General features: G+C 34.8%; 1 long non-coding RNA gene across 1 annotated transcript in view; it reads left to right on the forward strand.

The window, feature by feature from the left end:
* The first annotated feature begins 6,594 nt into the window (after nt 1-6,594).
* Nucleotides 6,595-27,751, forward strand: part of LOC145683330 (uncharacterized) — a 369,470-nt gene continuing 348,313 nt past the window's right edge. The window contains exon 1 of the long non-coding RNA XR_014131046.1: nt 6,595-6,610. This is a non-coding gene — a long non-coding RNA (uncharacterized LOC145683330). The remainder of the gene's footprint in view (nt 6,611-27,751) is intronic.

Consider the following 27,751-nt stretch of genomic DNA (forward strand, 5'->3'; position numbering starts at 1 on the left):
AATCGGTTAAAATGGTCATAAAAAGTGTGTAAACCACATAAACTATAAGACCTTGGTAAAATCAAAGATGTTATTAGTAATCAGCATTTAAAGTGTAAGACCCATGTAAAAGCAAAGAGGTTATTAGTAATCAGCATTTTCGCAAACCTCTATTCCTTTACAATACACCGAGTTTCAACAAAGTCGGTTAAAAATATCAAAAAGGGGGGTATCCCACTTAAGATGTAAGACCGGGGAAAAAGTAAAGATGTTATATGTAATTAGCATGTTCGAAAAATTCTATACACTGACTTCTTTACAATCGGTTAAATTGTCATAAAAAGGGCGTATCCAGCATACAATTTACGAAACGTATAAAAGCAAAGATGTCATTAGTAATCAGAATGTTTGAAAACTTCTATACATCAAGTTCTCCTCAATCGGTTTAGATTTTGATAAAAAGGAAGTATCGCATTTAAACTGTAAAACCTGGGTAAAATCTAAGATGATATTAACAATAAGCCTGCTCGAAATATTCTCTATACCGAGTTTTATGCAAATTTGTTAAAATTGTCATCAAAAGGACGTATCAAACATAAACTATAAGGAAGAGGTAAAAGTAAATATTACACATGAAACCAGCATGTTAGGAAACCCGAACAAAAGGAGTTTCATTCACCTTGCTTAACCCTTATCCGGGCAACAGGGGCCTCCCAGGCCCAGTAGCTTCATTTTTCTAAAATTTCGCAATAACCATACATATTTCGAAGACATAAAATACTGAATTCTTCTATCTTTCGTCGAAGTTAAAATCATGAACATATCGAGTTGGTAAGCTTTTTTTTTAATTTGAAAGTCTCTTCCTGACGTAACCTGGCAACCGGGGCATACGAGGCCCCGAATTACTTAAGTGAAATTCCTGTCAAATATTAGATCAAATTGTCACATAATTATATATTGAACACGTGACTATTGTAACCTTTAGTCGGAACAGTATGCGGCAACAGACATTGAATTTTGAGTGTTCTGCACTTAAAATATATACTGGGCCTGACAGGCCCCGGTTACCCGTTTACGTTACAAAAATGTCTGGACCGGATTTGCTATTCTGCTTGGTCGGCTTACAAAAGCGTGACACGAAGTTTCGCTACTTGACAAAAATATATATCGGTACATTTTAGACTAGTCTGAGCAGTAAGTGACAATAGGCATTGATTTTGTGTATTCTGCACTTAAAATATATACTGAGCCTCACAGGCCCCGGTTGCCTGTTTACGTTACAAAAATGTCTTGCCCTTATAAGGCTTAAGATTGTCATAAAGAACGTAGACGTCATAAAATAAAATACCTAGGTTAAAGCAAATATGGTATTATTAATTAGCATACACTAAAACCCCTAATTAGCATATACCGAGTTTTATGCAAATTGGCTAGAATCATCATCTTATTGGCGTATCTCACCTAAACTACAAGACTAATGTAAAAATAAACATGCCATTCATAATCAGCATGTTCGAAAAAATTCTATTCACCGTGTTTCATCCCAATAGGTTAAAATTGTCATAAAAAGGGCGTATAAACATAAGCTGTAAGACGTAGATAAAAGCAAAAATTATATTAGTAGTCAGCATGTTCGAAAACCTCTGTACACTAAGTTTCTTCCCAATGGGATAAATTGTTATAAAAAGGGAGTATCACACTTAAACTGTGAGAAGTAGATAAAACCGAAGTTATTATTAGTAATCATACAGTTCGAAAACATCTATACCTCGAGTTTATTCCCAATCGGTTAAAATTGTCATAAAGAGGTCGTATCCTACTTAAGCTGTAAGACCTATTTAAAAGCGAAGATGGTATTCTTAATCAGGATATTCCGTAACCGCTATATTAAATGCCATCTAAATCGGTTAATATTTTTATAAAAGAGTGTATCTCACATAAACTATAAGGTAATATCTACACTGTACGTCATGGTCATTAAAATATGCAAAATACTGTCGCCAATTTCATACTTGTGCTGCTCCTGTGTGTTATCATAACCGGAACTGGAAAAGTAGTCGGAATCGGGCTGTAATATTTCTGTGCATGAGTGTTATTTTTACTAAATTTCAACTTTAGGTTAGGTGTAGGTTACGTCTCACATAGCTTTGTAATTGAACAGGATGCCGAAGTAAAATGAAATAATAATAATAATAATAATAATAATAATAATAATAATAATAATAATAATAATAATAATAATAATAATAATAATAATAATAATAATAATAATAATGTACTAATCGGTTGAATGGATGGTACACACATGTATGATGCGGGAGACCTGAATCCTATCTTCGGTTGGACATCATGCGCTTCGGAACGCACGTTAACAACTAGCTTCACGTTTGATATAGCCTTGTTGACAAACGTGATATTAAATTAACTGTAGGATGAATATCGCTCCTGAAGTGAAATGATAATAATATAATATAATTAAACGTCAGAAGCATAGAGACACACATGAGAGCGATACAAACACTAAATGAGTAAATTGAAAGTTGTAACGAAATGCAGATGAAATTCAAAGCCAATGAGAATTTTTTTGACGGAATGTATTAAAAATACCCGAGGCAGATTAAGTTTGATTATTTCGCTGAAGGTCACTTCTTATATGGGAAGTTCTCAGTTGATGTGTAAGAGAAGAGTTAACAGGGGGAACGTGAAGATTACTTCTTAGGTTGGAAATATTGAAGAATGTATTTTAATAGTATTTGAACCAGATACACTTATCCGAGACAGAGTTCAAAATACACAGAGTAAAATACATCAGTGTTATAACTCTGTTATAACTTAAAACTTTCAACACAAGAGAATTCCGGTATTGTTGAAGAAAATGACATACATATAGTGTTATATGGCTCAGTGTTAGAGTTCCAATACCATTCCTTTAATCCGTCAGCCACTAATTGTTGGACTGAACTTAATAAAATATAATCTCAACATTTTGATGAAGGAACATACCAAGCAGGACTATGATTTTATATTCGTAACCAATGTTCATGTTGAACAACCCTTCATTAATAATTCTCAATTACAGGTTTTTCTTGATCATTTGCGATTAGTGCAACATGCTACAATTATAAAGTGTGAAATTTTAAAAAGAGCATAAGATCTGCACCTGGATTATGCTTGTCTCCGACTGCATGTTCCACATTACCACAACGACGTTATTTTATACTAATTTATTATATAACCTGATTTTTTTAATTATAATGAGAACTGGAAACTATTCCTTATGCATTGGTTATTCCATCATATCATATTTCATTTCTCTACTCATATAAATTAGGTGAATGGATCGTAGCTCCGACAATAGTCATTATGGCCATTAAACCACTACTTCACCAACGTGGAACTAGGTGGCTTCTACATCTTTGACCAATTCTCTTTGAACGGGAAGGCCAAGTTTGTCATGTTGGCTTGTTCAAGTAGAGTTACTCTCACAATCGAAAAACTGGTCGCAGTTGATTTCCATTTTTATAAGAGTCAATTTGGTGAATTCCAACCATATGAGTTTGCTACCTTCCCTTGTCTTAGAGTACTTCTTCACTCAAGTCCTACGGAAAATGAAACTAGTTGTGCTATAAAGTGTCAGTATCTACCTAATATTGAACTGTAATATCTATTAACCTCTAGTACCGTTCCTACCTACGAAATTTTTATTTCCTATCTCATGTTCAGAAGCTGATATTCCTCAAAAGAACCCGGACAATTGGGTTCAAATGCTCGGTAAAATTGCTCTCTCTTTCCAGTTGATGGATCACGAACATCATACACTTAAATCAATTCCACCAGTCCAGGATTTGAAATACGAATACGTCCGGTTATCCACGTTTACTGAGTGGCTTTTACGTTTTATTTCAGGAGCTTCTTTTTCCCACATTGGATTCTATGGACAACAGTTTCCGTTACCTTCATATTATGTAAATTAGAAGTAGGAAAACTTGAACCAGGGAACAACGTAGATATAGAATGAACGATTCTCACCCTACTGTCGTTTCCTCAGGGGTTTAACTTAAAAAAGGAATTTATTCCTAGTAGCTGTATGATGTCTATGGAAGCTGTCGTCTAGAATTCAGACCATATTCAAGTTTCGAATGTGTCTTCTCACTCTCAAGTTCGTCCTCTACATCTTCAAAAGACGAAGTCTCAGGGTAAGGTCCTGCGCTAGCGAGCAACAGCGGTTAGAATCGTTTGCACTCTTGCCTTTGTCCTTAAACCATAGACCAGAAGGAATGTGTACTGCCGTTTTCTATTCTCGCAAGGACGTTGGCGTCACTTTTTACTACTGTTGATTAGAACTCCACAAATGGATCCCAGAGGACTCATCTGGGTCCAGCATACACTGTCTGGTTCTTCCTGTGTTCCAATCCCAGCAAACCATTTTACCTACCCTCCCACCGGTAGTCGAATAATCAGAATACAATGTTCTAGCCGACTAAATTATTCCTGAGGCAAACTATACCACTACATCTTCCATGGCCAACACTCATAACGAATCATCGGTTTTCAAAATTTGCTTTGTACAAGAAGTGCGAACTATGTTCTGCCTGTGTAATAATGCAGCGACCTGCTCTACCTGTGAGTTAGCGTTCGATAAATCTTTTGCATATAGCCACCCGAATCAATCAATCATTAAGATTTATATCCCGTAAATGTGTCCCCATATTGCTTGATGAGCTATTTTAATGTTCTTCATATTCCTGTTCTCGTTCTAATGAAGTATATTTGTTAACAAAATTTAAGATCTTGATCATAACTACATTATGCAATATTCTAAGACAAACATTGATTTGACATGCCAGGCTTTCAATTCTCTTGCCTCTGGTACATAAGCTTTTAACGTATACCCACTCATCTATAATGTCTATTCATTTATTTATACTATGCATAGATGTATTTTATTAAAGCTATTCGTATATTTTACTATATTCACCATATTCATTAATATTGGTTTATGATACAAATAATATATTTACAGTGAATCATTTTTCTATGTTCTTATGTATAAACATGATACTCTTTCCATCTCTTGGCCTTTTTTATTTCCAGGGGGACATGCTCTTTGATCGTTTTGTATCTATAAAGGACGATATGTTGTAAAATATTAGCTAAATAAGTAAATAAAAATGATCTAAAAATATGATAACCTACACCAGAAGGTATAGGTACAAGAAGTATAGCATTTAGCAGGAGCAAAATAACACCCTCAAGAGCACTCACCATGTAAATAAGTATATACAGAAACATGTATACAGTTATAAATTATATAGCAATAGTACAATATAACACAACAATTTATATATATGCAGACAATAACAATTTATATATCATAGTTGTACAATTTAATAAGAAGGAGCCGCAGAGCATCCATTGTAGTCCAGTGAAGAGCATTGTCGTATATAGGAAAGAAGAGGAGACATGATATTTATCTTTTTCAAACCCTAGGGTCTTTACTTCACTAAGCGCTTTCATGTATTTGTTTCTGTGATAATTGTTCGTTCGGATGTTAATATAATAAGTTAGGATTCTTTTTTTATTGTTTCCTATCAAATTATTTTTATATTTGTTGAAAAAAGAATGTGTTAGTACAATCACTGTAGTGTGTTGTTTTAAGTTGTGCCAAACGCAGTGATCTAACTTTCAATGAAATTAAATTAAAAGTGTGTAAATTGAATTGGTATATTGTGACAATGTTTAACATAACATTCCTCAATTAAAGCACATAAATAACACCTGGAGCCACCAATACTCAAACACAATATACGTGCTATCGTAGTAATATTACAAGGAATATTATATACAGTCAACAGGAAGAAAGTGTTTATTCGATTAAGTTTAGTAACACTTCTACAAAGGTAACTATTTACCAAACTCTAACGTAGGGTGAGGGGGAAATTAAAAAGATAAATAAAACCTAATAACGTTTGAACTATACAACAAATTTCGGTCAAATTATCAACATAGATGCGGTTCGTGCTTGAGGTGGATTTTACCATTTCACTTTGAGAAATCAACGCAGGGTGAGGGAGGAGGGGGAATATATAAAAATAAATAAAATTAAAAATAAAAATTGATGTACGAATTATCCTTCTGTCCTTCTGTACGAATTCTCCGTTTCTATAAGTAATATGAAAATAAGATAATATGAGCATAAAATTACGAATATGCACAACAGTATTGTCATGGTTATTCTTCTCGCATAATTAAATGTGAGTTGTAATCATACTATTAAAAACAGATATAGGACATGATGTAATATAATATGTTCTTTAGAATGATGGCATAATTTAATTCACATATTGTAACTCAAGAAAATGGTAAGAAGGGAACATTTGGAGTAATAGCAGGAACATGGATATTGATAAGTTGTATAGTTTAGACAGGTATTCTTTTCGTGATTCGTATTAACTTTTCGAATTAAAATTTGTTAAACAATGCTGCGCATAATTTAAGAAATAAATGAAAATGTTAACAGGTTTAAGTGAATGACAAAATTCTGAAATTTTGTTATTAGCAAATAGTATATACAAGAAAGACTTCGGGTTAAATTTATTTTCCTTATTTGTTACAGCTTTAGTATGCTAAGGTAAGTACAATCTATTATTTGTTATAGGTAGAGTCAATAATGGACCGAGATTTATCTTCTTCATAAATTTATTTTAAATTTTGTTAATTACAAAACGTCTTTCATTACAAAGAATAAAATAGTGTCTATCTCGTTATATCCAGATGAAGGGAAATAGGTGCTTACACGATGCCCCTTCTCTCAATGAAGCATCCAAGGCACCTGCCGGTGAGCCTTGAAGGATAGCCCCCTCAGCATAAGGCGGCTTCGCGTGTCTTGATTGTAGAAAGGATACCTAGTCCAGTGCGACCTCGGGTAAGGATAGGTATACCCAAGTCCAGTGCGACCTCAGGGCGGTGTAGGTGATTTCAGCTGTTGGATGACTGATGCTGGGTCCGTCGGTGGTCCGCCTTTTATCCGTCCTCTTCGGTTCCTTCCGTAAGGTCCGTCTTATTTCGGCGATCCTCGGTGTCTTTCGTATCGGCTTTTCTTCTGCTTTTCTGTTTATAATCAATAGCAGGTCTTGGGTTGACATGTGTTCTTGTCCTAATTGGGGATCCTTGCAATATAGTCACAAAAATTGACGTCAGTACAGTGTGCACAATCTAGGTACATTGTACACAAATTCCATATGCCACAATTAATCATAGTATAATAACAAATTTAGGATATTGATGAGAAGTAAACGTATATTTTGCATACGATCTTGATAAACAACAAAAATGATGTATACATAGTTCAAGTGTATAGAAGACAGACGACCGTTAATTTAAGAATAAAAATGGGTCACTTCTGGAATAATATCTTCATTTTCCGCAACCTCTTTGTTTGTACTTTTTCCTGTTTCATGGGTTGGAATACTATCTACGGAAACGTTTTTACTGTTAATAAATAATATTTATTCTTTTGTAAATCAAATTACATGCATGTATGAATGTAAGGAAACTATAAACGTATCATGTATTTTGTATATCGCAGTCCATCACACATACAGCTATTCTATTCTTACTATTTGCGAATTGGCAGAGAAGATAACTAGAAAAAATAAAACTTTAATATAATAAATTACAATTCTAGAAGTATAGAATAAATTTGAGAATTATGTTGAAGTAGGAAAATCGTGAAAACAACGCTTCTCAGGCAGGCCCTACATGAGTTATTCTCTTATGTTTAACGTAAATAAATTAGCACTGATTTTTGACATCATTCAAGCATGATTTCCTTCAGAGAAACAAGAAAATGTAGCAAAAGTGAAGATATCAGGGAAAAATAAATTCCTATCTCAATCGAATAATGAAAAATGATCCTAGGTCAAATAGTAATAACGCAGTAAATTATTAACACTCGCCTAGCGAAGATATTAGAAAAACTATTCTGACGAAAATAGGGTCATTTTTGACTCATCAGTATTTTAATAGTTATTAAAAGGAAACAGTATTGTTACTTGATTTCCAATTAATTTAAAGCTTGATATTAGCAATGAGCACATTGATGTTCAGTGGCAAATATAGAACGTAAAAGGTGGGAAGTTTCCAGAAGCCAGACTATCAGAGCTTACTATAAATTTTCAAATATATAAATAATATCCAGAATTATCTATTTTGTCACTCAAAAAACTCTGGGGCCTAAGCTCCCCGGCACAGGCTAAGCTGGATATTGTTTGTCTTCGTCTATTTATCAAAATATATATCAGTCCCCAATTTGATATTTACTACGACAGACAACGTTACCAGTTCATGAAGGGAAATTTTTTGTCCGTGGACTTGAACTTTTCCAATATGATTCAATGTTTCCTGCAAATAAATAACGCACACAAACAAACCAAGATATGCATATTCAAAAGATGTACGCTGAGTTTTCATTAGTATATATTTTGAAGAAAAATGTCTGGTATCGTACATATTTGGAAGGAAATATTCCGTATTGCCGCCAGTAATATGAATTTCCCATTTTGTGGGATTTCTTTGCCTTCTGGCAAGAATGCTGAGATGGTGGAGTATGCTAAGGAAACGACTAAAGAGTAGAAATGATCATTCAGAATAGGCAAATGCCAACGAATCAGACTATGTGAGGTAGACAATTCAAACAGAATATCCTTCATGTAAAAATCAATGATCGGGTAATGCAGGACCCAGACAAAAGTTGTTTACTTGTGTTAGACAAATAAAGAATGCTAGGGTAATATAAATGGTACTGCATGATACGTAGGTTAAACGAAGCATATCTAGGTCGATGACCGGAAAAAGCAGTATGAAAGAGAGTTAAAATAAAATAAAACTTTAAAAAAATAACTGATCTACGTTGTGCAAGTGTTAACACACACACACACACACACACACACACACATACACACACACACACACACACACACACACATATATATATATATATATATATATATATATATATATATATATATATATATATATATATATATACATTTTCGCGTTCGTACACTGCTATTTCCATTAAATTTGGACTCCGCATGCATTTGGCGTCCGATATATGCCCGCCAAATTACAAATGCATGTTGAAAGTTTCCACTTTGTATTACTTGGTATTCTTTTGGTCTTAGACACTATGCAGTGTCCATATATGTTATTTAAAGTGTTAAATGAGCTGTAGATTTAATAGTGCCTGAACTATGAATAAACTACTGGACGCCGAAACGATTGTATAGGGGAAAGAAATATACAATTTATAGTTCCGGAAAATTCCACTAGATGCTCTGGTGCTGCAGCTGTATATTGAAACCGTATATTTTCTATACCTTTTACGGCTAATTTGGAGACCAAAGCATGGCAACAATATATGTATATTCACACTACATTCTATAAAACATTTTGAGTCCTGTGCATACAAGCGGTTTAGTCGCTAAAATTTTAGCTTTAGTTTGATCTATCATGATGATAAGCGAAAAGGTAGCAAGGGGCCAATTACAAGTCCTGTGAACAGCGTTTCCGAAAAGGGTCCGAGATTTATAAGGCAGCAGAACAAGAAATAACAAATTATCATTACTAAAAAAATCACACTATACCTACAGTTCCTAATTAATGGGAGCTATAAGACAATAAAATAATAGGACCTATATGTAAATTAATAGCATTTAGAAAGACGATGGACCATAATTGGAAAGAGCCTCTAGAAAGAAAATAAGTCAACATCACCTTTAGGATGAGGGTCGAAAAAGCATATGTAATAGGTTAAGGAGAATCCAAATTTAAGCTTTCGGGCGCCATATTAGCAAGAGCGCCAGAAATAATTATTTAAAGGACTGTTTTCGCAGTACCTGGTCCGATCTGACGGCTGTATCACAATATAGAAAATCAAGTTCCATTAACAACAGTATGAAAACTGTTGGCAGCAAATTAACGGGGACCAAGCCACATTAGAAATAACATACATGTCATCAACAGAACATGATATATCTGTGATCATTGCGGAACACTGACATCACTGAATAGCTAAAGACCATAAATTGATAATTCATCATTATGCTTTGTCTAAACAAGGCGAAGGCTAATGGGAGCTCGTCAAAAATACGTAATACATAATTAGCACAAAGTCTGTGGTCAGTGCACTAAATTAACAAGAACAGAAAGGAAAATAAGCGAAGATAAGAGGTTAAGGACAATACAATCTGCGTCTCTATAGGGGCATTACAAACAGTAGTTCTGTACAGAGATACTGAGGCCCCCGTTTGACCAACTTAAACCACTCAGTGACTTTTATTTGTCGGTATGTACATCGCTGTCTGCTATGGTTGAGAAAGGGTTACAAATTGGCAGATTCTCGCTGGATTTTCGAAGAGTGTTCAATTTTGAGAAATATATGCCAAAACATATTAATTCATTCACACAAATAAAGCACTTAATATATTTAGATTCAATACTATAGTACTGTTGTTAATATGAATATGTGCTTAAATATTTTTGTTTTATATGATATAGTATATACGGGTGCATCAAAGTGTGTATGTATTCTCGATGTTTTTGTGTCAGTCCAACCTGCTATGCCATTTGGAATAGGTCTTTTACTGTGCTTGGAAAGAATTCTGCAGATGTCGCTCAATATGTATGTACATATGTGTGCAGGGTAAACTCAAGCAAGTTAACTCGAAACAATCCCCTCCATATATTTTAGATTTCCATCTGTGTCTCAAGGCTCGAAATTAATAAGGGCGCCAGAAATTTAAAAGAATAATACCGTTTGCTTGGCACATTGCTCAAACTGATGGCCGTAATAGAACAAAGTAAAACAAATTACATGAACGAAATATCAGAAGTTTCTCCGCACAGGGCCGGAATCAAACTGGTTTCGAGTCCAATAATAAATATGTTAGCCTATCAACAGTACATGTTATGTAAATTATCATGAATGTACGAGAATATTAGAGAAAGCAAAGAATGTCATGCTTTTTCATGGTGTTTCCTTGAACAGAGCCAAAACTAATGATGTGTCTGCAATCAGTGCACTAAATTAAGGAGGGTTCCAAAGCAAGTAAAGATATTAGATTAATAATAATTCAACTGCGTCTCTTCAGTCTCCGCTAAATTACTAAGGGCGCCAGAAATAACGATTTTTAAACAACACTTTACCTGGAACCTTTCCGAAACTGAGGCTGTATAGCAAAAAATAAAAAAAAAATAGTTAAATTTATAACAGTATGAAAAAAACCCCATGTAGGACTGGAATTTTACTAGGGCCAAAGGCAAACAACAAATACATATTATGAACAGAACACCGTATGCATATTATCACGGTGAAACCAGTATGTTACCGCAAGTAAAGAATCTAAATTTAGGGCTCATAAGAATGTGAAAAATATCTAGAAATATCTTTACAAAACTGTTTACCAGGAATAGGCTTTAGGGTAAAGAACAACAGTGTACATTCGAAATAAGCGTCATAAACGTCTTTGCACAGGAGCAGAATCTAATATAGGCCCTAGAGCAACAATAAAAAATCTATCTATTAAAATGCTATAATAACAATCAATAGCGACGGAGCTCCAATCTATAAATATTTCACTGCCTTTCAAATCTTTCATTTACGGTTATGTGTGATTTCATGGTTTTCAAAGACAAACATAACATTTTGAGTATTTGTACTTTAAATAAATTAGTTAAAAGCATTTTTTCATAAAGTTTATGTTTTAAGTTATTGTTCAAAGCCTTTGTATTTTAATAAGCCTTCTCTAAAATCAATGCACGTGAATTTTGCTGCCATCTTTCGAGTTATTTTAAACTATACGTTGTGGGAGTTTATATGTTGGTTGTCAATCCTTTCGATAATGAGATTTCGGAAAATACAGGCTCTAGAAAGATGACATCTTCACTGATCGATTGCACATTTCATGTATATTGTCCAGTTCTAATTGAATATTTATAAAAAAAAAAACATGGCCACTATTTCTTTATAAAATTTTAAGGGTATATTGGAAATGTTGAAATTTAAAAAAAAAAAAAAAAATAAAGCATCACATCCTACGAATTATACATTCCAACACCACAATGCTGTATATAGGGGTTGGATATGTCTGAGACGTTTGTTTCATGGGCAAATAATGGAAAAGGAAGGATAAACATTTCTCCAGTCTAAGATGAACTTTTATTTTTGGAGTGTTTTGCACAATGAACACCATATATATATCTGACATTATAATTAATTGTGTATTTAATGTTTTTGCTTATTACATACTGCATGCAAGAAGAAAGAAAACACTGGTCATACATGAATTAGAAACTCCAACCGGAAGTGGGCTCAAATTTTCCAAAGGGTGCGAGATATTGAGAAAAAGTAATCGAAAAAAATCTAATCTTTGTGATACCCAATGGTTTTTTTAATCAGTACGTCTTCCACTTGTGTCTGTAAAGGGAAATGTACAAGGAGGATGTTGTGAGGAATGAGAAGGAGATTTATTCTCATATGCGAATGATGTGCTGTGTAGAGTGTGCAGGTTCAGCTAGTGTATATTTAAATCGGAATATAAAAGCAAAGAAATAATTAAAATTCGAGTGTTCTTCATGATACTTTCTTGAACAAGACGAAAACAAATTTGGGAGAGGAGACAAAAATACATTAAGTTTTTATATACATTAACTACAGTAGTCAGAGCACCAAATGAGAAAGGGTGCCGGGGGGAAATGAAAGACTTCGAACTTGGCTATATGTTTCCTTTGGTCGTCAAACGATGTCAGAATAAGGGACAAATAATTATATGTTAATGACCCTGTACACACCCCAAACTTACGAGGGTACCAGAATAAAAAGCACAAATTAATAATAGTAAAAATAAAATCCCCATTCAAGTATCCGAACTGCTAGAGAAAACTAACAAAATAATTACAGCAATCAAATGATATAAATCAAGGGCAATTATCTTGTGTTTTTTTTTCAACTGTACCGATACTAATAAGGACGCCGTAACTCACATGATCTGCATTAAGTACATAAATCTATAGTTAAGATTAGCTGGAGATCTTTCATAGATCCTGTATACTTCTCGCACAGTTCTTTCTACTTCTTGTTCATACAAGTATTCGTCTGGTCCCTGGCTGCGATCCAAGATGTAGCTTTGAATTCTCAGATCTTCAATATAATAATAATAATAATAATAATAATAATAATAATAATAATAATAATAATAATAATAATAATAGTAATAATAATAATAATAATAATAATAATAATAATAATAATAATATAGTAACCATACTCTCAAAAATCTGTATTTACCTCAACAAAGTTTTCTCCATACTCTTGTAGTGCAACACTATTTTTAATTAGTGTTTTTTATTTAATAGAGAAGAAATTATGGTGATCGTGCAAAAAATTGAATTCGACATGGCAACAAATACACTTTTCATAGCACCTACAAACGAAAAAGTGATTTCAGAATATATGCCCATATGTGCGTTTGTACCAGTGTTAGAACCTGCACTCATCTAGAGGCTATACCATTCAACGTATATACATCAAATTTTTACTGTAGGATTTTATATAATTCTCTATGGGGATCTATTGGTTTGGAGTTCAATAACTCTTCAACACTGTGACTTACGAAGTATGAACGTGCAAGGCGTTCAAGCCACATGCTGAGTTCACCATCCTGTTTGCTTCGAATTTAGTCGGTTGGAATTGATATTCTTTTTCTTCTAGCTGCATGTACAGTCAGCGACAGTAGAAAATGGAGGTTGGATACATAAGAAATGATAGCTTTTTCCAGTAGCAGAATAGTTTCACTGTATGTCTGATATTTGGACAACAAACATGACAGCAAATACATGCCCGAAAACATAACATGCCAGGATATTCCTTCATTTGGAGGAAAAAGTAATACTATCTGAGAGCAGCACTTAGAGAAACAACCACGAGGTAAATCTACAGAAGTTCCATTCACTTTAAGATCAAAGAGATAGGAATTAATGCAAAGGAAACGAAAACAATAATACGCATCATGCAGAGACCGAAAACGTATCGAAAGCTAAACAAAATGAGAAAAGAAGGAAAGAGGGAAAGGAAAGAGCAAAAGACATGGGAATAAATTAAATTTTAACACTTAAGGATAAACAGTGTCCGTCTTTCCTCCTGCTCCCTGTATCCTTCTGGTTTTTCTCCCTTCATAGGATAAATCTCATTCAGCATCAAACGCGAACATCATTTATAGTGTTTAACTCCTTGAAAAAATGTAACTCAGTCCAGGCCGAGACTCGATCCCCGGACCCTTAGCATAACAGTAACCACTCACCTACACACGCTATAACAAGTATGTTCATAAACCAGCCATTACCCGCGCTATCAAACGTCTTAAATCAGCCATTATCGGGAGTTACTCCAGTTACACTTGAAGTTTGAATTTTATTTACGGCCTTTAGCCATCTACGGCAACAGGCCTATTAAAAGCATTTGTTCTGTAGATTAAAATCAAGAATAACTTAATCTATACTCTTACTTACTGTTGTCTATATATATATATATATATATATATATATATATATATATATATATATATATATATATATGTATATATATATATATAGAGAGAGAGAGAGAGAGAGATAGGTAGGTATATAAAAATCGGATTAATGTGGGTTAAAAGAGTGATTTCGTAACTGCGAAATGGGTGATCGCACCACTACTGACATCTGGTAGCGGTGTTACGTAACACACACATTAGAAATAAAGCTTCGACACGATAAACTGCACGTTGTGCCGTGGATAAGTCGGTAAGGTGTCTGCTTATTGAGTAGGCAACTCGAGTTTGAGTCTTGAGTACACCAATTACTTTTTCCTTCAAAATACATTTCTATATTTTTATATATGTTATTAATAATTGCTTTCCTGCATTTTTGGGTAAATTATCTTAAATTAGTGAAGGTTCAGTAAAATCAAGAAGGTTAAAATACATATATATGATTGTTTTATCCGTATGTAGAGTCCAGAGATGAAGCGGGTCGGGGGGCCGCGGGTCAACAGAACGTGACCCACTGCAACCCCCCACTCTGACTTAACAACGTATTACGACCCACAGACTCATTCTGCTCAGTGCATTGTAGATAGCTTCTGAACACTGGTGAATTTGTCTACTTTCAAGGCATCCTTTTTGTTTTCATTTGTTTCTATTGACAAAAGAACTTCAGGCAATTTTAGATATTGATATTTGCAGCTGTAATAATAGCAATAGGACTTATTTGAGACGCAGCCTGTGATTTCTTAGAGGAGCTAACTACTGGGAAAAATGTTTGAATCATGAGTAATATATGAATTATTATATAAAAATTGAATGTAACTATGTGTGCATGATCATCATATCCAAATTGCAAAATCAAATGAAATGATTTTTGGTATATACTTAGGCCTCAATCTCAACTCATACATTCGGTATCGATTTCACTATATTACATATTCTAAGAGGGTCCGAATTTTTGCGAAAATTTTAGTATCTCACAAGCCGTTCAAGTTGGAGAGCTGATATTCAGTATATTAATTCTTTATCTAATATAAATAAAATAAAGAGTTTGTTTGTGTGTTTGTCTGTATGTCTGTGTCTGTCCGTGTGCGGCCTGGGAACCAGAAGAGTGGACCGAGAGTTACCAAATTTTGGTCAGCGGTACCTAGCCCAGGCCCCAGATCAAGACAAAGTCGTTTTTATAAATTTCGAACCAGGGGGGTCTCAGGGGGCTTTTACCGGAACCGGCTTGGGAACCAGACAAATAGACCGAGAGTTACCAAATTTTAGTCAAAAATACCTTGGTCCACGCCCCAGAGCAGAGTTAAACGTTTTTCTCAAAATTCGAACCAGTGGGTCTCAGGGGAGCGTTTATCGGGACATGTAAAAGTAGTAGAAAATTTCCGATATTAGTGTCGAATTCATAGTTCTCGCGGTCGCTGAAATCAATGGTGAAACTCTGATCACATTAGCTTCCAAATTCACCTTATTCGAGCCGGGAGTCAGCGGGGAGGGGGATACCGAAAAATTTAAAAGGAATCTAAAATGACCGATATTAGTGTCCAATCCATAGTTTTCGCGGACATTGAGATCAATGGTGACACTTCCATTAGCGAAGATTTCCAAATTCAGCTACAATTGTATGCAAGCAGGGAGTGAGCGGGGAGTACTGAGAAATGTAAAAATAATCCAAAATGACCGATTTTAGCGTCAGTTCCATAATTTTCGCAGTCGGTGAGATCAATGCTGACACTTTCATTAGTGATGATTTGCAAATTCAAATACCATTGTATGCGGGCCGGGAGTCAGCGGGGAGGGAGGGGGACACGGAATGCCGAGACATGTAAAAATAATCCAAAATGACCGATATTAGAGTCAAATCCATAGTTTTCGTGTTTCGAATAAAGACCACGTTGAATTCATTTATTGAGTAAGCCTGACATTCTTATAAAACATGGCTATAATTTATTATTATTATTATTATTATTATTATTATTATTATTATTATTATTATTATTATTATTATTATTATTATTATTATTATTATTATTATTAGTTAAAGTAAGAAGTTTGAAATCAGGCGATGCAGTATTTACGTAAACTAAATGATAATTTATTTGATAATATTCACTAGCCCAATATACATTTGCGAGGTTTTGCTTTGGTCAATGAAGAGTATAAGACATTGAATAATAAAAATATTACAATAAAAATATATGTTATTAAAAATATTGATTAAGAAATTGGAGTTAAACATGCTTTCCAGTAAGAATTATATATAGAGAGGATTTACTTTAAAGTGCATGCAAACGAATTTTCTAGTTTTAATCCGATTTGAAATCGATAACTTACCCAATATTATTTACTTCATTAGTTCTATAAATATTTATGTTTATCGTATTATAATTCTCTTTAAAATTATGATTTTGTCATTTCAAAACGTAGAACTAGAAATAAATGTAATATTCTACCCACGGGCGGATCCAGGACCGACTTCTGGGGGGGCGGTGGGTTGTCATAATGCAACTTCTATGGGCTCCAAACTCTGGGATAGATTTTATTTATATATATAAAGTAAGAATGTTTCCTATTCTAGGGGGGCCATCGCCCCGATCCCTCCTGGATCCGCCCCTGATTCTACCTAGGTATTTGTTAAGGAAACATTTCAAGCAGTGATGATTTCAGGGTATTACTTGTTCAAGAATTTGAGACCTTGTCGACATAAATTTCCCCCTTCGTGGCCATATTTTCGATCATGCTCAAAGTGGACTAATAATGTTTTATCAGTTTTCTCTCATTCATATCTTGACCATTACCCGGGGAGAATCTTCTGAAATTATCAATGCTTATAATTAGTTTTTCATTACAAATCAAAGGATAATAATGAAATATTGAGCATACTTGATATTTTGTTTTCAGCTTTGGATTTTAGATTTGCAATTCATATAATGTTCCTTTCTAATCGAATTTGAGAGAAAAGTAGTTGCCAAAGATTTATTGAAAGAAATGTTCTCAGTCCTCTGATGAAAATATGAACCCACTTTTAAGAAAAAAATGAATAGCACCTACAGGGTTTGAACACATACACTTATGATTGATAGACTATTCACCCAAACCGCTCGACCAGTTCGTACGTTTTTACTGAGCTTCTTTAGACTTTTGTGTAAAGTAGTTTCCTGCTCCACATTTTTTTTTTGTTTATTTCGATACGACTAGAAGTTTGTGGTGAATATTTGGGCGTTACAGGTGTTGCAATGCATAAAAGTCTTTTTCGTATAAACTACATTCAATTTTACGTCCTAATAACTTATAAACAACAGCTTGAATCTGTGAAATGATAGGGGTTGGAGTGATCGTAAATGTTTTCATAGTTAGGAGCCTGGATATGAAAACCCGCTTAACGTGGGGATTTACTTTTGTGAATTTTGGTACATTTATTTATACACATCTATGGAAAATTTGATTTCTATAGTTATTTCAGGATTCTAGTTATTTATATGTTTGTTTATGAATGTATTTAGTACTTGGACTTTTAAGACTATAGATTACGTTTTGACGTTTAGACTTGGGACTTCTCGTTTGTATTTAGGTAGTTTATTTTGGGAATTTTTAGTTTTGGTTTTTTTATTTTGTAGTTAGAATATTATTATTACTTGGGTATAGATAATTAAATTATTAATTTTTGTTTTGGCAGATGACTATTGTACTTTTACATTCATAATTAGGAAAAAATATACGTTGCATTTGTTTGTAAATATACTGCTAGATGTGTGTAACGATTTCATTTAAGTTAAAAAGGTGAGGAAATCGGTGAGGAAATATCGCCAAAAGACAATTGTTAGTCGTCTATCCGAGTAGTTGTGTTCATATTTTTCTGAATAAAAATTCCATGCCAGCCATTAGAAAAAACATTTAACACTAACTGATTTGAATGCTACTTCGGATTGCTCAGGTTCCATTATGAATAATAACTAACAAAAGTCAACTCAACAAGGCGGATCACGACGAAAGTGTATGTAGCTTTCGTTAATGTACTATCATGGCGTTCGTAGTTACTTAATCTCATCAATTCTCGCTACCATTTTTGACTATTCTGGTTCAATATGAATGCGATATTAAGATAGAAGTTAATAACCATTAATATAAATTATAACAATGTAAATATACAGAAAATTATATATATATATATATATATATATATATATATATATATATCCTCAAATATTTTTAAGCAGATACATATGTATTTTATAGAACAAGAAGACTCTAGGCAAATACCAAGATTATATAAATACACAGGAAGCTACATAACTTTATAGTTTCTTCTTGTTAGTTCGTAAGAATAATTACGACTACGATTTTGTTAACGTATCTGAGTGGGGGGAATAAAATATTCCAACAAAAACTAACGCTATGGGACATGTACTGGCAAAGTATATACACAATTGGTATTAAAGAACTAAAGAAGTATATATATATACATATATATATATATATATATATATATATATATATATATATATATATATATACCAGCTGAATATACCCGTTCTTCGCATGAGGCCAGTACTTGGAAGTCAACGCTTGTGGAAGTATTACTATTCATTTCGGCGACTGCGAAAACTTTGGATGTGACACTAATATCGATCATTTTGGATTACTTTAAAATGTCACGGTATCCTCCCCCCCCCCCCGCTGACTTCCGGCCGCATACAATTGTAGCTGAATTTGCAAGTCATCGCTAATGAAAGTCTCACCATTGATCTCACCGACTGTGAAAATTATGGAATTGACGCTAATATCGGTCAATCTGGATTATTTTTACATGCCTGAGTATTCCCCCTCTGACTCCCGGCCCGCATACATATGTAGCTGAATGTGCAAATCATCGCTAATGGAAGTGTCACCATTGATCTCAGCGGCCGCGAAAACTATGGATTTGACTCTAATATCGGTCATTTTATGTTGGTATCTAAATGTACCATTTCGTATGGAGAGCCTTAATGACAAACAAATATGTGCTGACACTAATACAAGGTTCCGAAATATTGTATCATTAAGTATTTCAATCAATGTTGCTTTTTTTCTACACTTGGTAACAAGTATTATTATATTTAAAAGAAGAAAAACATATCTGCAAACTTTTTCCCGATTGCAAAGGCTGGCTTGGAGGTTCGAACCTGGTTTACTTTTTTCCGAAGATACCCGAAGTTGGACTTTGAAATTTTTGCCTCAAAACACCGATGAGAAATGCGCTCAACCTTTTTGGGACAAGGTGTACATATACCATATAAACTAAATACGTGCATAATTTCCGCACATGTGTGCGTATTGCGGAAGGTTTATAATTTTTTTTATTATTTATATCTGTAGGTTACTCCCATATTTTTTTAAAAAAATCTTATACACACTGGAAGATGTTAGCACAAAGTTTTTTTCTTTTTGTAGTTTTTATAAGCACGTTGCTGCTTATACACTGATCTATATTACACTGTCTGTCATAAGATATAATAAATAGGCTATGTTTGAATATTCTTTTAATATATAAACCACTTGTGTATATTGAAAGCACGATGCACTTCCTTTGGTAGGTCTGGGTTCAAATGCCACTTAATTTGAGTAATTTATATATTTTAACTAGCTGTTTACTATATAAAATACGTAAAACTCATGTCTATGGATGATCTTGCCTCGTTCCATAGACATTAAATTTGACATGTACAAAGAGTGCTTCATGAACCTTTTCCATGATTTTCTCTTCACTGTCGAGCGAGGATAGAAAATAAGAAGGTGAAATAATCGTGGAAAAATTTAATTTGAGATTTCAAGGTATTTCCGAATTCGATTATCCTATTGTCCTCAAAGAGTCATTTTGGAATGTTCGTCATTCCCTTCGTCTAGGGCCATAACGTTCAATATACGCACACCAAATTTAATGTTAAATTTTTATAATATCCTGCACGTTTCTTTAAATTTGCTACCTATCTTTAAAACAAGGATAACATATTGACGAGTGAAAATAAGATATTACTGTTATATAGGAAATTGGGATATTAGCGATAGTCTCTTGCATTCGTGACTCCAATTTCTCTGGTGGGTGAGGTTTGTATTTATAATTCTCCTCCTTAGTGTAGCCTCAGAAAGAAAACTTCATACAAAGTGACGTCTGGTCATCTTGCTTGGAATGTGTGAGAACCAAGCCGTCTAAACCAACATCTAAGCAATTTCTAGTCCAACCACTCTCAAACAGTTATTGCGTAGTAAGAAGATAAACTATCTTGCATGAAAATCAGGTCATCAGAGTCACACATAACCTTGAAGTATCTGAAGGTAACGATCGTCATTCCTCGGAATTAACCAACTACTCTTCTCACCGTCATTCTGTCATGTGACATTACAGTTAAGGTAAAGAAACTTTTGTTTGGAGGGACCCAATACTTTCCGAACACACCGTGTAGTGTGAAATTTTAATACAGAATTTTCGGTCAATAAATTCATTTTTTTTTCTGTACTTGAATCAAAATGTGGGAGCTTCTGAATAACCTAATAGCAATATATTTCGGGGAATAATAGCTTTACTTATACATTGTTTTATCATAAAACGCGTGTATGGGCATTTCAAATGGATCAGTACTGAAATTAAACACTTCCATGTTATACGAAAACATAGGCCCGCAATTTGACAGAAATTTTTGAAATTATTCACCAATGAGATATCTAGCAGAATAATTTCAGTAGTCCCTCTGAGATGCCCCTCTGAGATATATATAAGTATTGTTCAACGAGAATGCAGTATTGTAAGATAAAATCAGTTTCATTTAAGAAATAAATCTGTTCGGAGCATACGGAGTCCGAAGAATATTAGTTTTTCATTTTAAAACAGTCAGAAAATCAGTGAGATATGAAGTTCAACCTAAGCGACGCGATTTTCGTAAACTTTAGTAGTGGTCGGCATGACTTATCGTAGTTTGTGATCTTTTCAAAAACTATTTGAAGATTAGTGTTTCTCTTGATAACTCCAGTTATCCTGAACATTTTCCTGTTAGGCTACGATAAGACTGTGCTAATATAGCTTGGTCTGTATATGTAGTAAATGTGTTTCCCCATTTTTATTAACAAAGCCGTTATTCCCCGTTTATTCGTGGTTGAATTTATTACTGTAATGTAAGTGTAAGTTACAACACTGACTCTCCCTTATTCCTGAGTTGATCACAGCTTCCAACACATTACGAGCTAAATAAAGATTCAAAATGGGTTCTTGTTCCCTTCAGTAAGGGATTCTTACCATTAGTAGTTTCAATATGTCGTTTCTGGGGCATTGAAATTTATTCTGTAATTGGAAAACCATGATTTAATTAGTAGGAGGGTCATTGGACTTATTATTCCGTTTATTTTTTTCATAGTGCTTAGAGTAGATTTAGGATGATGAATCTCAGTAATTTGTTTGATTTACATATATTTGAACTATGTGATAAGATGGTTTTATAGGTGTAGTGATACGTATTAATATTTGTTTTCTTAGTTTAAATGGGACGTAGCATGTATGTGTGTCGAATTTAGTACTTTGACCGTACAAGTGATGTGTGAGTGAGAGTGTGATTTATTTCTTTACGGACAGTATATTGTTTAATTAGTCAGCTCATGTGGTCAGTTTGAATGGATAAATCATTTCTCAAAGCACATTCAAAGTAACGCTGTACCGTAATTACTTATTGGATTACTTATAGTTGACGGCGAAAGAGTACAAAATTTTTTTAATAGTGAAAAAATAATTTCGTACATTCAAAACCATCTCTTGTCGGGTTAAGAACTATTCGCCGCTAGGTTTTGTTACTGCGAGACATAACGACCTGGTCAACATGTAAAATACCCTTCTCTTGCAATTATTGATGCGTAAATACTAGTTCTGGCTCATATGAATAAGTATTCAGACGAATTATATACCTCTAAAGTCGGAAACACACTTAATTGTTTGCCTACTTCCAGAAAACATAGAAATACCAAATTTGCATAGATGTTCATCATGTGATGTGAGTAACGGGAAAATTCCAATATCTTGAAAAAGGCAACAATTTCCATGTGAATGAAGTGTCGAAATTTTTCGTCGTTTCGAAATGCTGGTTTTTAGAGTAGTTGCACACATAATAGAAACATCATATTTTGCCAGATACTAAAGCTAAGAAAATAGTTTGTGCTAGGAAAAAGAGCATTAAAATTCGTTTTCAATTGGAGGGACAAATCGAAAAAATGTGAAATTTGTACCGGCTGTGTCTAGGACGTTGAAATTTTGAGGTGATGTTTATTCTGATGCGTAGTTTGCGAATCCGCCCTTAAACTTGAAAAAAGCAGTCATCTTCTTTGTAAGAAAGTGCTAGGAAGGTTATAAGGATGCGTCTAATTCTAGGCAAGTTGCAGACATGGTGGAATCACGAAATTGCGTTCAAGTGTGTGTGTATTTGCGTTCAGCCTAAATAAGGGGAAAAATCGGACATGTTGAAAAAGTCGTTATTTTCGATTCAAGATGGCGGTTCAAAAGTTTGTAACGAGGGACATAAAAACGAGGGACATAAAAAAGGAGAGAGATATTTTGCAATCATTTCCGGTTTCAAGCAGACACTGTTGTCGCGAGACAAAATGAATTGTTGTCTTGTATGGATACTATATCGTGAAAATGATGCCTAATGTCTCTTTCAGACTCTTTTTGGGGGACACTGCCTCCTCAGACCGCCCCTGGCGAGATCAAAATAATACGTTTATAACACAATAACAAATAGAATGTTATCAGCAGTGCCTCCGGGGTAATAACCCGGCCCCCCGAACATTGCTTCCGAAAGAGAAACTGGTGATGCTCCATTTCCAAAGCTACATATGTTTGATTTTAAATACTTCAGTATCGTCTCGAAACTTTACACGAACATACCGCCTCGTTTCGGGACTATCTCCAAAAGTAGCCATGTAAATATATCTATTTCCTCTACGTATGTAATAATGAAAATATTTTGTTCCCGCAATACGAACAGAAAGTACTTTGCTAATTTGAAGAGATGGAGATAAGAAAAAATACAATACCGCTTAGTCGGGAATAGAACACAGACCTGCTAATTATAAAGCTCACATGTTACACAGGGTTATAATTGCACAGAGTGACCATAGAAGAGATAATGAAGGTAATTGGCAAATAGTGTTTTCTTCCTTGGTGGGGGAAATTTACCATATTGTAGACACAGGAAGTCCATGTACGTGTGATGTGCTTGAAGAGAACGAGGAGACAGAATATATTCAATGGTGTTTGCACTAATCCAAACTACAGAATGATGTTTCTGTTGTGGAAAATGTCTAAAATCAGGTAACATAAGCATTTCAACAGTAATACAGTCAAAGCTGATTTTACACAGGCATTGAATCATTTCACAATAGATTTTCCAAACTGGTGTTGATCTGTTGCAAAGCGTGAGACGATGTTCCAAGGTATCCACTTTTCCACAGAGATCACATCGATTGTCGTCTGTAATCTGGAGATGATGTCGTTTTTCCTTAGTGTCGATGATGTTGTTAACAACCCTGTACCAAAGCAAACGAGCTGAGGATGATAGAAGATTGAAGGAAATGTTCCTCCATATCTGTGTCCAATTCGTATTAGGTAAGTTGAAAGTTATGCGATGACAGCGGCTGTTTTGTTGTTGTAATAGCAACGGATAAAGAAGTTTGACACTTTTTGGAATATGTTGGGTGCCACTGGCAGACAAGTAAAAGTAAGTACATATAACGTCCGTAAAATACCAAAAGTCGGGAGTAATGAGAGGCAAACACACTGGTAATATTCCATCATTGGTATCTACTAGAGATGAAAGTATTGTACTGCTGAGTTGGTCTCCAATTCCTTGTATATTTTGGAATCCTCTGTGGTAGAATAAAGCTTTTATTTTACTTTCAACATGTATCAAGTTCAGTCCTCCTTCATGATAGGGCAAACAGGTAGCTGGATAGCGCACTCGAAAAATCATACCGGCCCACAAAAACCAGTTACCGATGCTTGTAAATTTGTGAATATAAAGCTTAGGCATGGGCAGAATTTGACATATGTACCACAACTTAGAAAAGGCATAAGTGTTCACAAAATACACACGAGATATCAACGAAAGTTGACGATATTGGTGCTGATGTAAAACAGATCTGACCCTCAAGAAAATATCTCATGCAAGTTGCAGGAAAAATAAATGCCCAATACTTTAAGAACTGGAACCACTGTCGGGAAATGGTCATATGAATGTGTAGAAGCATTACCTAAGGGCATGACTTTAGTTTTCGCTCGATTAAGAAGTGCGCCTGAATTATCACAGTACTTTTGAACACAATCTTCAACTAGTTCTAAATCCTGTGGGTCCCGAAGAAATACATTTACGTCATCAGCATCACACTTTGACAGAAACAGTGCAGATATGAAGACCTTGGATACGTTGATTGATGCTGTATAGTAAGGGACATATAGAAATTATGAATAGACTCATACTTAATGAACAGCCTTGCCTGACACTACGTTTTATGGCAATAGGAGTGGTCAGAAACCCGGACTGTGCGGCATCATACAAAACTCGAATCCAACGGATAAATAAGTCGTCTACTCCCATATGTTACAACAAAGACCACAAATAATTGTGATTTACACGATCAAATGCCTGGTTGAAATCTAAGGCAAGCAAGGCATGACTAGTATTGTGAGGCTGGTAATTCGCAATAACATCACGCGGAGTTTGTAGCACGTGGTAAATTTTCTTATCACCTCTTCGGGCATACTGAAATGGTCCAGCAAGAATTTCAATAAATGGAAGGAGTCTATTGTTCAAACAACGAGCAAGTAATTTGTAGTCGCAATTGAGAATAGTTATTTGTCGATAGTGAGTAACATTTGTAGGATGTCCTTGTTTGGGTATAAACACTGTAACACCAGGAGTAGGATACAGTTTCTGTGGATTGTCGCTGAAATATTCGGTAACTAGAGAAGTCAGTAACTCACCAACGAGGGGAAAATTTAATATACCATTCTCCAGGTATTCCATCTAGTCCTGGAGATTTTCCTTTACGAGCTGCCATGACTGCTTCTTGTACATCATCAATAGTAAATGGGCGCACTAGAAATTGTCGTGCTGTATCATCAAGAACACAAGTCGGTGGTGTGAAAGATTCCTCAGGCATCGTGTTAACTTCAGAAAGACCATAAAGGTTCTGGTAATACAACAAAAATGCACTTTTAATAGAGGCAAGATCTTCATGAAGTTGTCCTTCCTCATCACGAATGTGATGGACCCATTTTCCTTGACCTCGTTTCATTTCACGAAGTACATGATATAATGATGGTTCTTCATCAGCATCTACTAAGGGAACCTAGCTTCTAATCTTGAATCCACCTACACGGAGCGATTCAAATTTAAAAGCAATGCTTGATAACGTTTAACCTGAGGTAACATGGACAAATCAGAAACAGCAGCACATCGAGCTTCTCGTAAGCATCTGTTATAAAAGTAAAGCAATTTGCGAAGATCTCGAGACTTTTCGGAGGAGTACCAACGGCAGAAACTCGCAAATCGTGGTTTGAATTAAGTATGCCACCACTCTGGCATGTCCCTTTTTATGTTAAGTTTTATGTCCCTTTTTATGTTAAGTATGCCACCACCAGAAACACCATATTTTGCATAGATGTTCATCATGTGATGTGAGTAACGGGAAAATTCTAATATCTTGAAAAAGGCAACAATTTCCATGTGAATGAAATGTCGAAATTTTTCGTCGTTTCGAAATGCTGGTTTTTAGAGTAGTTGCACACATAATAGAAACGTCATATTTCGCCAGATAGTGAAGCTAGGAAAATAGTTTGTGCTAGGAAAAAGAGCATTAAAATTCGTTCTCAATTGGAGGCACAAATCGAAAAAATGTGAAATTTGTAACGGCTGTGTCTAGGACGTTCAAAGTTCGAGGTCATGTTTATTCTGATGCGTAGTTTGCGAATCCGCCCTTAAACTTGAAAAAAGTTGTCATCTTCTTTGTAACAAAGTGCTAGGAATGTTATAAGGGTGCGTCTAATTCTAGGCAAGTTGTAGACATGGTGGAATCACGAAATTGCGTTCAAGTGTGTGTGTATTTGAGTTCAGCCTAAATAAGGGGAAAAATCGGACATGTTGGAAACTTCGTTATTTTCGATTCAAGATGGCGGTTCAAAAGTTTGTAACCATGAAAATTTTAAGTTGTTCTCACAATAGGACAGTCATGTTTTGCTATACTCTTAAGGATGAAGGGCAGTTTCAATGGAGAAACAAATCATTGGAGAAGTCGCCATCTTGAATGCAAAGTTGCCATGTTGTTGAATTGGCTCGATCTGCCTTGTTATGAGCTATGTTAAGCATAATAGAACAATCATAAATCAACGCAACAAGAGTGGCTCAGAGGTAACGTGTGAGCTTATTAATTAGCAGGTCTGGGTTCAATTCCCGACTAAACGGTTTTGTATTTTTTCTTATCTCCATTCCTTCATATTAGCAAAGTACTTTCTGTTCGTATTGCGGGAACAAAATATTTTCATTATTACATACGTAGAAGAAATAGATATATTTACATGGCTACTTTTGGAAATGATCCCGAAACGAGGCGGTATGTTCGTGTAAAGTTTCGAGACGATACTGAAGTATTTAAAATCAAACATATGTAGCTTTGGAAATGGAGCATCACCAGTGTCTCTTTCGGAAGCAATGTTCGGGGAGGGGGGAGTATTAGCCGGGGGCACTGCTGATAACATTGTATTTGTTATTGTATTATAAACGGATTATTTTGATCTCGCCAGGGGCGCTCTGAGGAGGCAGTGTCCCCCAAAAAGAGTCTGAAAGAGACATTGGGCATCATTTTCACGATACAGTATCCATACAAGACATCAATACATTTTGTCTCGCGACAACAGTGTCCGCTTGAAACCGGAAATAATTGCAAAATATCTCTCTCCCCTTTTATGTCCCTCGGTAAGATACATGCGTACACCAAATTTGAAGTGAATACCACAAGTGGAAATTATAAAAGATTAATTTCAAGGAAATACACACACACACTCACACACAGATGTACGCAGGGGGTGGGTCCTGGGGGTCCGGACCTCCCCGGAAATTCCCACTTTTGTGTAAATTTAGACTAATTTTAGGGACAAGTTTAGGAATTTCAATATAAAATAC

The sequence above is a fragment of the Thermobia domestica genome, chromosome 4 (assembly GCF_964235325.1).
Source record: "Thermobia domestica chromosome 4, izTheDome1.hap1.1, whole genome shotgun sequence".
NCBI classification, from domain to species: Eukaryota; Metazoa; Arthropoda; class Insecta; order Zygentoma; family Lepismatidae; genus Thermobia; species Thermobia domestica.